The sequence below is a fragment of the Taeniopygia guttata genome, chromosome 1A, assembly GCF_048771995.1.
Source record: "Taeniopygia guttata chromosome 1A, bTaeGut7.mat, whole genome shotgun sequence".
NCBI lineage: Eukaryota > Metazoa > Chordata > Aves > Passeriformes > Estrildidae > Taeniopygia > Taeniopygia guttata.
Window position 1 is genome coordinate 21769715 of NC_133025.1, and position 14046 is coordinate 21783760.

The window sequence follows — 14046 nt, forward strand, 5'->3', positions numbered from 1 at the left end:
CCAATTAGAGTATAACGTGCAACTGGATCCAGCAACAAGGAGAAAGCTCCAATATTTCCTCTCATCATGCTTCTGTGTTTCCCCAGAGGCTGTCTTGGCAAGGAGCTGTTCTTCTGGGGGTCTTCAGAGAGTCTTCCTAACCTCCCCAATTCAGTTTTCCATACTGGTTTGTATCAGTAGTCTTGTCTGACCATTAAAGAACCCAATCATATATTGTCAATAATTTAGTTCAACCATTATCCCTTTTGTCTGCTGCTGATGGTTACTTCCTCAGATTGATTTTGAATACTCATCTCCTGGCACTGTGATTTACTTCTACATTTTACTTCAGGGTCATTGCTCTGACTATTCTTCAGCAGATACTGTAGTTCTTCTCACCAAAAATGCTCTGGGTCAGTCATCATTTCCTTTTCTTTATAGCTATTAGCTATAATGATTATTACTTAGACACTTGTTAAGGAAAGTTAGGGCACCAATGAATGTGTGGACTTCTCCACCATTAATATATGTGAAATGAAATAAAAACTTTAGAATTCCTTCAATAACCATTGAAGAGATTGATGAGGTACTGGAGGAAACACGGGAGTTGCAGTGAGAGGAAAGAAAAGGTTATTTATTTAGAGGGAAAAGAACACCTGCAAGCAGAATTGTTAGTGTGTACAGTCAGGAACTATTAATGTTATGAGGAGCCATCATCCAGGCACTCCCTGCAGCCTTCTCTTGACTTCCTGGGTTAGTATAAGTATTAAGTGGTCATTTGCTGTTCTTTCAAGAGGGATTCCCACCTGCTTCAATATTAAAGTTGCTCTGGTTTTGAACTGATGCTGTGTTATCAGGGAAATCTGCATTTGTGAAGAGACTGGAAACATGTAATGGATGATTTGCAGTATCATCAGAAAGGCAAAGGAATAATTCACAGTTAAAATAGTTGAGGGTTGCTCGAAGGAAACTGATTTTTATCCCCATTTGTGTTGCACAGAAGGACTCCCTTCTAAGAGACTAAAATGTTTCTGCCCATAGTAACTGTTACAGTATGTTATTTTTTTCCTGTGTCCAGTTTGATAAACTGGAATCTGATTTCATAGAGTGCACACACCTTCAGCTATTAGCTGAAGTCAGTGGAAATGAGGCTTTAAATATTCATCATGCTGTTCAAGTCCAAATATCCTAAAAATTAATATCTGAAGCCTAAAACTTTTAGTATTTCTATTGTCCTGTTATCAAGGGAAAACAGTACCACCTCCCAGGATCATACATGTATGAAGGTGAATCTAGGGAAGTATCTGGTAGAAAAGGTTCCCACACTCTGGAGGAGCAGCAGGAGTGGAGACATTGTCACTTTGCTCAGCCAAAAACTGTGCTCTGCTGAGCAGGGTTATGACAGTGCCAGCTCTGCAATTCCCTGGAAAACCTGCAATGTGGAAATTCGAGTCTCTCTGTAAAGCAGGGTTTGCATAAAACATAATGAAGGAGGTCATAGGATAAAATCAAGCACTGGAGATCTCAAAGGCAGCTGCTGCTATCCTGAAATGTGAAAAGAAAAGGAGATTTTCATCTATGTTTATTTTATTTTATTTTATTTTATTTTATTTTATTTTATTTTATTTTATTTTATTTTATTTTATTTTATTTTATTTTATTTTATTTTATTTTATTTTATTTTATTTTATTTTATTTTATTTTATTTTATTTTATTTTATTTTATTGTTAGAATGTTGTCATCTATTTAAGTATAGGGTCATAGAATACAGGAGAACATAGAGTTCAAAAGGGACCGATATAAAAGGATAACAGAATGTGATCATCTTTTCTCCTGGAATTTCATCATGTCAGCAAGTTGAATTTTACAGCCTTTCTAACTGACTTCTACTGTAGTTAGAGTATTCAACTCAGCTAACTTCTAATTCTTCACTGTATTTTTCAGAGGTATCTCATGCTTTATCCTTAACCAATGTTTGAACTAAACAACTTACATTTTCTGTATGTCAGAGTTAACAAACATACAGAATTCATTGTCTCTCATAGGAAAAGAAGGAAATCTGTTGGCATTACATAATGTTTTTCAGATGAGAGTCTCAAAATTTATTCAGAGTTGAATTCAAATTTTATCCCACAGCCAATTGCAGAAGAAGGTTTTAGTAGATTAATACTCTATCTGAGATAATTACAGTAAGAGACAGGTTTTTTAGATATGGGAACTGTGCCCAAATATTTCAGGTACTGCAGAGCTGGCAAAGCCCACAGGCCAAATCTAATGGTGGTTTTCAATTTTATCTCTTGAGAAAATTTTCTCCTTTTTAAGACTGACTTTACTTATGAACACAAGGGATATGCTGAAAGACTTCAAACTTGTCTTGCATTTATGCTTCAAGAATATTCAATTTACAAATTATACTGTCTTGTACTAAAATCACAAGTAGTATTCTGGACTGCAGCACCTTCAAATCATGTTCTCACTTTGGTTTCCCCAGTCATAACTGAAAACTATATTTTAAGTTAGATTATAAAGTTGGAATTTTTAATTATGAATTGTAGTCTCTAAGAGCAAGAAATAAAAATCTTTATGATTCAACACTACTGTGAATCTTAATTTTAGTTCATTTGTACTTCTCAAAAAAAGAGGTTTATTTTTATGTTGACACATTCATACATTTATTCTAGTGTTACTCCACTAATATGACTTTAAAAAAAACTGGTCAAGGAAATAATTCATGTTTTTTCAGTGTATTCTATTGCATGTATAAAAATGGTATGCTGTTTTACATCTTACAGTAAGCATAATCTTATTACTTATTTTACATTTTTATTTTTGCATGAAAGGCTCTCAAAGTGAGAATTAACTTGACTGATATATAATCATCCTTTTGTATCTGAATCCTGTCAATACATTACAAGGCAAAGCATTCACTGCTAGTCTGAGTAGTGACAAGGTAAATATCACTCATTAATGGGGCTTTGTCAAACAGTTCCAGTTATTGACAATTCATAATATTTCAGATTGTTTTCTCATAATTTGTATTGTATTTGCTTTCTCCCACTATTTGGTAACCTTCCCCTTACCTATAATTATGAGCATGTACTAGATACTTTTAAAATCTCCTTTACTTAGTGAAGCAAGCATCCATATGAAAGATTGTTTAAAATTTCTAGTATTTTTTTTTTCTGTTGCAATCTTGAATCTAAAATAAATCATTAGAGGAAAGAAGTAAAATTTGAGCTAAAAATGTCCTCTATAAAATGCTAAAAGCCTATTTATTTCTGTTCAGTTACAACAGCAGCATTAGGGAGATACTGTTTGTTTCAGGAAGGCTCAGTTGGATCTTCTTAATTCCTATTTATATTAGGGTTGAAAACCCCAGCTGGACAGGTTAATTGACTCAAGATATGTGGGCTACTTTAAATATATTTTATAATGCATGGAGTTTTTTTGATGTGCCTTTGCACATCTGCATGCATTTAAATCATGTATTATTTTAAAAAGAAGATTGAGTTGTATCTTAGCATAGCCTAGTGGTTACTAAAGGGTATTATTCTATTGCTTCCAATCTAGAAATTAAAAAGGAATATTGAGGTGGTTTTTTTACAGCTTACTTTAAAAGGATTAGTAATGCTCAGTGGTCTTAGACAAAAAAGAAATATATATATATATATATATATATATATATATATATATATATTATAATAATAAAGTAAAATTAAATTCTTACTAATTAAAAAGCCTAAACAAGACAATATTACTAAGTCATACTATTTGGGTTTGACTTCCAAAGTAAAACATTTCAGTCTTGCTCTTGCCCTGAATATTTTCCAAGGTTTGAAAGGCAAAATTCATTCTTTTATGTTCTGTTCTGCTTTCTGCTATGACATGCTGCATATGGAAATGATATACCTTTAATTTCTTAAAGCTTTGTATTTAGAATATCCTACAAGCACTTAGAATTTTCTCTCTATCTCTCATCTATAAAATATTCTGGTGACTTCAAAATCATAGTCTCCATAATCTGTGTGAAATTATTTTTCTCCCACAACTTGTTGATGTTTTCAGTGTTGCTTTTTGTGGTTTTTTGTTTATAATTGTATTTTGAGAATATAAAGATCACCATGAATCTGCTAATGTTTTAGATGTTTTTCGCACTTGAAATTGGCCTAGATGTTCTTAGGAGAGCATTTATGAACAGTAAATACGGTACTGGTTCCTGAATGTGACTGAAGAATCCTATTTCTCCTCCTGCTGCTGCAGTTTCAGAACTAAAGGAAATCTATGAGAAAATGCTCTGATTATCAGTCTTCTAAGATGTAGATAAGTATTTTCTTCCTCTTTTATATGACACTTGTCACACAGAGAGGAACATGAGTATAACCTGGTTTGCAGCTGAGTGAAATGAAGCATAGAAATAAACAGAGATCAACCAAGGTCACGGGCAATTTGGTGACAAAGCTGAGGACAGCACTGGGGTCTGCTGGCTTCTCAGTGGTAGGGCTGTCGTGTGTGCCTGTCACCTGGATAAACTGCAGTCGTTGCTGCTACTGAGCTCATAACTCAGCTGAGAAGAGCCACAGGGGAACAGAAGTCAGCCAGAATGAGGGTGGTGCCAGCTCTTAGGGGCTGCTTGTCCGTGGTCACCTGGCAGAGAAGAGCAGGAAGAGTAGAATTACCTTTACAACTTAAAAGATGTGTAATCTGGATTTGATCAGAATATGAGATCTTTTCCTACTTTCATTATTTCAGAAAAATATGCAAGGTGAATACATTGAAATTACTCTAATGCAGCTCTGAGTTACTTGTACAGATAAGTAAAATGTCAGGAATACAATCACATTTCTCTTAGTGAGTACTGCAAGATCCCTGTCACAGATAAGCCTTCATTATTTGAAATGTGTCAGTCCTTAGTCTCTGAGCCAAAACATACAAATATGTCAGAATAATTTTTAAATTTCTTTTGCAAACAGTAAAAAGATTAAATTAAATAATTTTTTGCTAATTTAAAACTTAAATTTTAATTTTTCTTAAATGAATATGTGTAGAATTGCTTCAAAGTGAAAGAGTTAGAAACTTAATAATACTTAAGATGTTTTTCAACATCCTAGAAAATCCTTGCTATTACATGGTAATATGAAGCATAGACTTCTTCAGTAGTACTTTGTTCTATGAGATAAAACTCTGTATATTACTTTTTGACAGTTACTGAAAATATGTTTCTCCTTAATGTTTTTCACTTTCAAAAGCAAGAGCAGATTATCAGAGAGATTTCTTTTCACTTTTTCATTTCTTATCAGCATAGCATAACTTACTGAGCCAAATATTAAAATACTCAAATACTTACCTAATTACAGCATTTTTTCATCTACATGTGTAAACTCTTCTAGATCCCTTTATAGTATTGGACTCATTTTTCCAAGTTTGTGTGCTGCATATCTGGTTGTAATCATAAAGTCAGCATAGTAGCACCATCTAGCTTTCTGTTTGGTGCTGTTGCATTTCTTCTTAGAAAAGGGTAGCAGAGCAATGACTCCAGCTACTGCCTCAAAGAGCAAAGTTCTCCCTTGTCCTTTGGTAGAATGCTTTTTAGTTTGTGAATGTCAAGACCAGGAAGCATAGGAGAAGTCAGATGGAAGCTGTTGAGTTTGTTTGAATTTTGCAAGCTTTACATAACATCAGACAGTTTGCAATTCTTTTCTGATCATTTAATCATATATGCCTCGCTATAGCAGCCAAAAAATTTAGATGTTTAGGGTATGTAAGCATTCTCTGAGTTTTCTCAAAGCAACTACTAAGTAGGGTGGGGTACCTTGACACATTGGTTTCTCAGTGCTAAGACACTGGCAATTGAAAAACAGAAAAAGTGCACTGGAGGTAGTAAGGTAAACTTTTCTCTATATGTATTGCATGCAGAACAGTAGTTAGTATCTTTGTCACTTCTATTACAATTACTCCTAAGCAGTCTCAAATAATTTTAGTCAGTAAATCTTTCTAAAAATGCTTGAGAGATTGCCCACTGCCAACATCAGGCCTTCCAGGATTTTTTGAGATGACCAGCAATCCATATACAAGTGGGAGATTTTTCGACTAGCTTTGTGCCATTTGAAACTCTTCTGTGAAAAGATAATCCTCAGACAGTCTTCCTCATATGTAGGAAAATGATTACCACAAATGTGTTCTTGATTCACCAAATAACAGAAATATTCCTTATTCCTGTTTGTCACAGTTGTTGCCTTGTGAAATCTTGCTAGATGTTGAAGCACTGTGGGGTGCAGCAGTCTGCTGTAAGATGATCCCATCACAGGAATTGTGTGTATTCATCTCAGCTGGGTCTAAGTAAAATATAGTTGTTCCCTCTCTCTATGATTTTATATTGTGTGCAGTTTTTCTTGTCTGTCCTGCTATTGGCAAATGGGATGCAACAATGTTTGCTCAGTCTAGCTGCCTCTAGTACCCAAGTTGTCCAAAGAAGCTCATTCTCATCTACCCACACTGAGGAGCTCTTTTCCAAAGATTACCCTCTAAGCTATTGGGTATGTGTGGAATACAGAAAATGAAAAAAAGTGGATATCTCCAAAGGGAATTGTATCATAATGAAACTTATTTATGAAGCAAAAGTGAGTTTGAGATTTCTTTTCCTCTAATTGAAGAGGTCATGTGACTTGGTAGCAGAGGTACGGAAACATAATAGTTGGCCAAAACCCAACACAAAACCCAAGCATTGGCACAGTGATGCCAGTTCCTGCACTACAGAGTTGTTGGGGTCACTGACAGGTTGACAGCACTTTTGAATTAGAGTTGGCTCCTGTTCAGGCTCAATGCATGGACAATGTGGCCATGTATTTGCTTCCTATATACTTTTGAGACACTGGACAAAATATTTCATTGTAATTTATGACAGGAAGGCATAAAGAAGTATTAGAGTTTCAGCTGAGTTTATTTGACTTCAAAGACAAAAGAGGTGTGAACTACAGAGTTTCATTTCCCAATCCATGTTCAGTCTAGACCTAAGATGGCAATCTCAGGTTTGGTCACGACAAGCACTGTAGCTGTAGGTGGCTCTGTAGTGCCGAAGCAAACTGTATTAATGCAAGGTTTTCGCCACTCATGGAAGATATGTTGTGTGGCTGATGAAATAGGCTTTGTTTGAATTTCAAACACAGTGGACTGTTGAAGAATAAAAGCGGGGTTTGTAAAATACACAATCAACACCTGAAGTATGCAGCACAGCAAATACCACTGCATATCCAGGAATGCCTGCTCCTTTACATCAAGGTGTGCCGAAGTGTCATCTAATACCCAGCACCACAAATCTATGTGTAGAGCATATTTTCTTAACTCAATGAAAAATCCTGAAGAAGGATATATCACAAACTGCTATGAAAATATCCTGGCTGCAAACTTCTGAATACTTCATTGAATAATACTTCATAATACTTCATCTACTGGAAAAGACTGGCATGGCTGATCTGTAAGTTAACTACAGCAGGAAGTCAATATGATTCCTTTGAAACCATAAGAGCTTTTCAACAAAACTTATGAAGAGGAGATAATCTTTCTTTTTAAGAGGAAATCACAGACAGCTGCTGACTCTGAAGATCCAAGACCCTGAGACCCTGAAGACAAACACGTGAGTGTCCCTTTCTGCAAGATAAAACTCATAAATCCCAGCACAGAGTAAACCCAAGTATTTCAAGGACTTCCAACATTTGGAATGAGACTACTGATAAAGTGACAGAAAATTTAAAAACTAAGTTAGTGGATTTATATTTCTGCAGAAATATTGGTCAAGTTTTGGCCCATAATTAAAAAACCATTAAACTGGGTTCAAAAGCAATGGTGTATATTTTTTGTTTCTTGTGTCAGAGGGCAAAAAATGTCCTTCATGTAGGTGTAACTATCTTATTTTGCTAAATTCTGATAAACCTGTCCTCATAAAAGAACCTGCACTTGTATATGTTAAGGTCAACATTTCCTGTGTATGTTATACGCTGCACTTTTAGTGCTGTATGAAGGTGTTACTGTTATTATACCAAGGTGTCTCAGGTGAGTATTTTCTGTTAAGCTACTTTGTGCTTAATGCTGATATTTCATTGTGCTAAATGAATGTTAGCATCTTGCCATGGAGAAAAGTGCTAATGTGATAACTGTCTTCATTTAAATGATTTTACTATTACACACTTTTGCAAAATCAATTTATTATAATCAGTTACTTTTTAAAAATTAAATTGAACTTCATGAAAAATGACACATTAAAATTACATTAATGATTGATTGGATAATGATAATGCGTTAATGCAAAATTACTATGGAAGGAAGAAGCAAAAGTGTTTATCCTGCTGCTAGATCCTTAGAGAACAGATTATAGCTCTGAGCCTGATTTTCACTGCTTCACACAGTAATTGCTTCTGAGGAGGCAGAGGGAATCTTTGAAGATCTTAATGATATGCCACTGCCACTTTAATTGCTAAAAGAAGCCAAGAAAATCCTAATTGCCAAGGGAAGCATTACTAATTAAGGTGTCATTCTTCATTTATTCCACAGAAGTTAATCTGAAATATTTGTAAAAGCTGAGATATAAATTTAGATCCAAACTCAGTTAGCTTAATCGCAACAGACTTCACGTAAAAAATATCTATGGGTTAGGCAAGGTTGATCGTAAAACTTAAAATATTTATTTTCTTATCAGAAGTTTTGGTTTGCTTTTGCTCATAACTTTTGTAGAAATTAAGAAAAAGAATTGAGAATAGATTAAATAATCTGGTTTTATTAATATGTAATTTATATTCAAGTTGTGATTCTACCCTCACATTAAAAAATTGTTATAACTCTTTACACAGGGTGTTTATTTTTTTATATTTCACCTTAAAGCTCCATTCTTCTGAAATGTTAAGATGGGTTTTCTTCAGCTCTGATAGACAGTGATGCAGGTTCAGTTGTATATTCTTTAGATCATAACTGTAGCAACACTTGTTCAATATCTCCTTGCCTTCACTAGGATGGAGTATGCATAATTGATCAGGTATAGAAAATCCCCATGATAAGTACTGCGTGTGTGTCAAATCTTTCTTTAGCTCAGGTTTGCTAAAGTCCTTATTCAACCTAACAAAATAAGCAGTTGGGGTGAGTGCTCATGCTGGTACTTGTCTATTTCCTGCATACTGGGTTTTGTACCTTGTTCTCTTCTCAGCCTTCTTTAATGCAGTTATTCACATTCTCACTGTGTCCTAAACTCTTCTTCTGGCATGGATTATCTCTTACGGTTTACCTTAATAGTGCCTTGCATTCATATACAAATGCCAATTCTTTTTCCTCTTGTTATGTAATATCTCAGAACATATGACCAAACATCTCAGTGACCCATGGAACATCTAGGTAGACTTTTCTAGTTTATACTATTAATTTTTAGTTTGCAATTCTTAACGTTAAAGCTCTTCCCATCTGAACTTCTTGGTCTTTGTGTGCAGGTGTTAGGGAAAAAATGAGTGAGAAAACCTTTGGTAGCAATTCTCAACTCATCACAAAAGAGAAAAGATAATTTCCAGGCCATAAAGATGGTGATGAGCTGTGCTGCATCATGTCTTCTCCATATGGGCAAATTTGAATGCAGTATCACTGCTGAGAGAGCTTGGTCAACTGAGTACCTTCTAGCAGCAGCCATTTGTTGCAACAGTGGGATGAGATTCAGCCCTGCACTAAGAAGGCTAATTGCATGTGCTAATCCTACTGTGGAATTAAAGAATTAAAGAATTAATTGTTCAAAGACCAATAAATTGGGCTCGTCTGAGGCACCTATGAAGAATTTTTAGCCACTGATGGCTACCAAAATTATGTTACCCAATACAAAGAGATGGAAAATCTGGAAGACCTGATCTCTGTTTGGCATTTGTCTTCTTGGCTACAAAAGGAGCCAAGTGTGAAGTGTGCCCAAACAGATCTGTACAGAGACTCAGTGATTGCTAGTGATTTCTGGTGATGTAGTTCAGTCTCTGCCCTGTCTTGTCCTAGGCTTACAACACTTTAGTGGCTGGCATATATGAGGCACACTAGCTGAGCACCGCAGCTGATTTCGTTTAATGCAAGAGGAGTCTACTTCACCTGCTGTGGATCAGTTCTGCAGTGTGAAATGCTGCAACTTTGGGGCAATGAGGAGACTTTCTTCATAAGCACACTCCTTACTCAGACTAATTAGCCAATGTAGATAAATCTTATTTTGTTTAGGTACTTGATTTAAGTACCTGGAAGGGGTTAGCCCAAACTGGGCAGCATCTTCAATTGATGTCCATGTCAAAGGTTCCATTAAGCCTTCAGTCCTGGAAGTACATTAAATACATGTTGTGTGAAATCTTGCATTTGTGCTTATAAATATTTGCTTTACTGTATTTTAAAAAAATATATACAAAGAATTCAATCTAAAAAGTTCTGCCTGGTTTTGGAAATGCTCAAACCAGAACTTTGGAAAGTTATTAATGTGAAAAAATTGGGGTTTTTTCTACTTTCATTAAAATAGCAAAGCTGTTGGTAACTTGGATGGTGAAATGATCCACTAATATTTTACTTCAAATAGACCAATAAAATTATAGGGGAGGAATTGAGAAAAAACTTTGATTTGTAACTGGGATTTTTTTTAAACACTAAGTAATAACTTCAAAGTTCCATTTGCATATGTTTTTTCTACCAGTAGAAAGTAGACTAGATGGTCTGACCAGTCAGTGCTATGTGGATTGAAGGTAGTATTAAAATATTAATTGTTGTCATGCTGTAGCAAAAAATGCATGACTTACTAGGTCCTCACAGGGAAGATCATGATCTGAGTAATTTCATGGATGTGAGCTGAAATATGGGCAGTATTTTTTTTCTTGACTATGCATCATTGATCTTACTAAAAGGAAAGCATAGAGGAGGCTGCTTATTTTTAATACAATAAATGATGAAGAAATTTCTCATATCAGAAGTGTTTTACAATTTGCAGTAATAAGTTCAGATATCAGGAACTTCACAGTAACACTACAGTGTAATTGAGGAGTTTGGTCTGACTGGAAAGTTCAGGCTGGCTTCTGCTGAAATTTCTTCGTGCTATTGTCACACAGTTCCCATAGCTTTGGAAAAGCATCATTCAGAGCAAAATGTGACTTGTAGTTTTGCTTGAATTTGCTGCTCTGTAAATGGACCCAAAATATGCTGACAGTATCATTAGAATGAAATCACGTGCAAATATTCCTTCTTCATAACTTATTCCAGAATTATATATGGTAGACTCTATGTGTTATTTTTGTATTATATTTTTTATTTCAGATTACAATTTTTAACTTTTTGCCATCTAAGTTTATTTTGAAACTTGTCTAGAAACTTCCTTACATGCATGAGTCTGTAGTAATGGAGGCGTAACTGATTATGATATTCATAACATTATGCTGTACATAGTCGTCTAAGCAATATTCTTATTTTCCCAGACTGCATGACCAATCATCATTTAAATAGTTGTTTTAGATTTTGTTTCTATTGCTTTATTCTACTACAAATAAGTATATCACAAATACCATGCAGGTGAAAGATGCAGTTTATTTATTAGCCTTTCTCATCAGGTGATCTGAGTTGTTTCTTGATAACATACATTCATCTGTGACATCAAATTTAAGAGAGAATTCTTTTCACCTGACGTACATTGACACTGCATATGGTCTGGCCTGGCCTGGCATTATTTCAATCCTGAAAGTGCCAGTCCTATTAACTGCAAGGGTAGGGGCATGCCACCTACCTCTTATGTCCTTCTGTCTTGTGCTGCCCATCTGTTACTTCTAGGAAGGTAAAATTCACCTAATTTTTGTCTTTTGGAATATAAGCCTTTACAAAATCAGAGCAAAATGGCAGCAAAATTATTTTCAGAAACTATAAGTATGTGAATAATCCAACCTCTGTCTCAGAATGTTGCCTCAGAAACTTTAGGGTCAGTTGTGCTATCCTGCATCTGAGGGTGAATTTCAACCCATAATACACTATTCTTTATGGGCAGAAATAATCCTAACACAGTACTGAATGTAAAGGCAGAGGTAAGTTTTTATAAATTCAATTAAGTGGTTTGTTGGGTTTTTTTTTTTCTCCACAGTAGTATAATTTAAATTATTAAATTATTGCATTTATTTCTGACATAATAGCAAAGCCCCATGGTCCTGTAATACTTTTGTTTTTATCAAATAGTATGTTTGTCATAACTAGCGCCCTTTAAATAGTCCATGTCCTGTTATACAATTGTGCTGGCAGATCAATACTGTATTGTTTTGTCAGGGGCCTTCAGTATGTCTCATCCCCAGATAGGCATCACCTTGGTAGGCATTACAGACATTACAATTTCTGTAATGTCATCAGTTTAGTAATGCTTTCATACAGAGTTATGAACTATTAGCTCTCTCGGTCTTTTTATTTAAATAAAAACTGTACAGAACAACTTATCCCGCACTACAAATCCTCTTTTTTGTGTGCTTACCATTACAAACCTGTTTCAATTTAATCCCATCTTAAATTAACTTTGTGCCTACTCAGCATTGTTGCTCAAAGCCCCATCTAATCTGGCCTTGAACGCTTCCAGGGATGGGGCATCCACAACTTCCTTGGGCAATCTTTTCCAGTGCCTCACCACCCTTGCAGGAAGGAATTTCTTCTTAATATCTAATCTAAAACTACCCTTCTTTAGCCTAAAGCCATTCCTTCTTGTCCTGTTACTACATGCCCTTGCAAAATGTCCCTCTCCTCTTTTCTTGTAGGTTCCCTTTAGGTTCTGGAAAGCTGCTCTAAGGTCTTCTCAAAGCCTTCTCTTCTCCAGTCTGAACAGCCCCAAATCTCTCAGCCTTTCTTCATAGGAGAGGTGCTCCATACCTCTGAGCATCTTTGTGATGCTCCTCTGGATTCACTCCAGCAGGTCCTTGTCCTTATGTTGGCCCAGGGGCTGGACTCAGTGCTCTGGGTGGGGTCTCAAGATAAATGCATGTATGTTAATTCCTGCACATGTATGTTAAATCCTGTGCATGGTTTGTCTTTGCAGCAATGGACAGCAAAGATCTCTAAGACTGCCTTTCATGCTGCTGTTTGTATGGACTAGTCTGGGGACAAATGGGCAGGGGAAGTGTTCTGGAAGGGTAGGTTTGAGTTCCACTGCTAAGTCTCCATTGGCATCAGACCAGCTTCGCTTTTCTTCCACATGGAGGGCTTCTCTGATAATGTTAGAAGATTACCAGCCCAAAACGGTCATCTTCTTTTCTTCATATTTTTTTCCAAATACGAAAATCAATATGGTTGTGATGAGAGAAGTGTACCTTCTCCTAAATGCACAACTAGTTGCTCTTGCTCAGTAAATCACTGGCTTAGAAGTTAGCATTTTTATCATGGCTGATTACATTTGTGATTTTAACTGCTGATTTAAATATTGAGATCATTTTAGGTTCTTAAGTAGAATGCACTATGTAGAAAGTCTTAAATAGAATGCACTATGTCATAGACCAAGTGAAAGAGAGTAAGAAACTTGGCTCAGTTTTTAGTAGTGTTGGTGTAGAGAAGTGTGTCTAAAAATATACTCCCCTAATAGCTGGATAGCTGACAGCAATTCTCTTTTCTAAAACTGAATGTTTGTAGATCTCTAACCTTTTTCATGTGGTTTAAAGTCTTAGTTTTGAAGGGCAAGTTAAGATCCAAAGCAAAAGTCTAACAATTTAAGAGTATGGAATGATTATTTTTAGATTAAGAGCAATAGGCTGGGCATGGGATGTAATTCTACAGATCTTTTAGTCAAGCCATTTAGAAACACATTCTGAGCAATGAAGGCATCCAAATTAAAGTGGAGTTATTCAAGCAATGCGTGTGGGACAGGTATTAAATATTACAAATATTGCTAGTAGCTGAGAACACTTGCTAGGCTAAGATTTCTACAAATAGTACATATGTTACAATTAGGTGTTTTTATTCATTACTGATGAAAATAAAAAGAGCTTCATAGGAGGGAAACCAACAATTTGTGTAAATGCATCTTTACCATTATTTTCTATATTGAGAGCGATGGATCCATTTTCAAACAG

At 35.5% G+C, this 14046-nt stretch overlaps 1 protein-coding gene across 10 annotated transcripts in view; it reads left to right on the top strand.

Moving 5' to 3' along the window:
* The window catches only part of CADPS2 (calcium dependent secretion activator 2), a 284504-nt gene that overhangs the window by 149603 nt on the left and 120855 nt on the right, over positions 1 to 14046 (top strand). The gene's annotated exons all lie outside the window — the stretch shown is intronic.